Genomic DNA, 1835 nt, shown 5'->3' with positions numbered 1-1835 from the left:
GGAATTTAGAAAGATGGTAATGATAACCCTATATGCAAAACAGAAAAAGAGACACAGATGTACAGAACAGACTTTTGGACTCTGTGGGAGAAGGCAAGGGTGGGATGTTTCAAGAGAACAGCATCAAAACATGTATATTATCAAGAAAGTATTTTTATTGCTAGGGTGATGTAAAAAAAATACAATCTCTTTTTAACGTAAAGTATCATGAATACTGGTGAAAAATGTAATGAAGCATTATCGTGGGGCAGTAAACCAATACCATGCAAATCTCAAACTGCTAAAATATTAAACAAGTAATGAACATTTATATTGAATATAAATATAAATGAATATTGCTCTTGCTACTTCAAAGCAAGCTTTAGATCCTGGTTTTCTTGAACTTAAAGACATGGAAAGGAAAATATTTTTAGTATTAGTTTATCAATAGAAGGTACTCATATCTTGCTTATAGTGGCAGTTACAGAGCTTAATGTGTTTGTCAAAACTTAGCAGTGTACACGGAATATAGTGAATTTTACTCCATGTAACTTATGCCCCCCAAATAAGTAAAAGAATAGGTTATCATTAGAGGATGGTTGGCTGTCCACAAGTAACTACCACTGCTAATTGCAGATTTTCTGCATGTAAGACTGTTTATCAGTTTAAATATATTAGTTCAATAAGTGTGACATCAATGGGTCATTAATTTCCATTTACAGATAAAATAATAGATGCGTGGAGATGTACTGTGAGCAATGGCACAGCTGGCAATCAGCTGGTCTGGGACGGGAATCCAGCTCTCACACCATGCACCTGCACTGCCCTACACATGTCCATCCAGAGTGTCCATTGGTGATGCCATACTCCTTCCTGCTGGACATCCTTGGCCTCTCCAGGGAGAATCTGGGGTGAACTCCCTTCAAGTCACTGTTCAACCGTGCCTTTGGGCCCACCTTCATGTCTGAGTGATGCCAAGGCCACCAAAGGCAGCAGCCTTGCACTCCCTGCCCACGTTCCCACCTACTTCTCCCAGAGCAGCCTTAGTGGATGATGCCCCAGTGTCCACCTGGTCAAGTTCCAAATAACCATCTGCCCACAGATGGACCCGCCCCATCAGAAAAGCAAAGCTAGAAGGATTGATCTAACTAGTGTGGTCCAGCCTCTATCACTCCATGTCCACCAAAGAATTCATCCCTGGTGCACCCTTTAATCTCCAGGGTCGAGCTCAGCCCCAGTGTCAGGAACTTCTTTGTGGGACTGAACCTGACGTGAGGCAACTCAGGACACAGGAGTGATGTGTCCAATCACGATTTGCTTGCTGGTGTATAGGCTCAAGCAACTCCGGTGTTCTACTTGCAGGAGGGAGGAAAGCACATCAACGCCAGGGACAAGCAAGGGCAGTGTGGAAAGCCAATGGTGTGGGGGGTGGTTACAGGAGGGCCCTGGCCACCAAAAGTTCCCCCACTGGCCTTCAGTCACCTGCTGCTCAGACACAGAACCCAACAGCAGAGTGGGAGGGGTAGTGAAGTGACTCTGTGCACCTGCCAGGAGCTAGAAAGGGGAGCAGGGACTAGGGCTGGGGACAGGGGTTGGTGGGGGCAGAATCCAGAGAAGAGCAACAGACCCCGGGAAGGGTACAAGCTTGGGAGAAGGCCCAGGTGCCCTGGGAAGGTCATGAGAGAGGGGGGCTCGGGGCCTGCGGAAGGACGAGGGGTGCTGGCCAGTGGCCTATGAGTTTTTGAAGACAGACGGTGGGCTTCTCCAGGGTCTGGAGGAAGCTGCAGAGTGTGGGGACAGAAGAGGATGCAGGGCTGTGGTGGGGAGTTGGGGCAATGAGCAGATTTCAGAGATGG

Source organism: Dama dama, chromosome X, assembly GCF_033118175.1.
Source record: "Dama dama isolate Ldn47 chromosome X, ASM3311817v1, whole genome shotgun sequence".
Lineage (NCBI taxonomy): Eukaryota > Metazoa > Chordata > Mammalia > Artiodactyla > Cervidae > Dama > Dama dama.
This window is presented reverse-complemented; position numbering follows the sequence as displayed.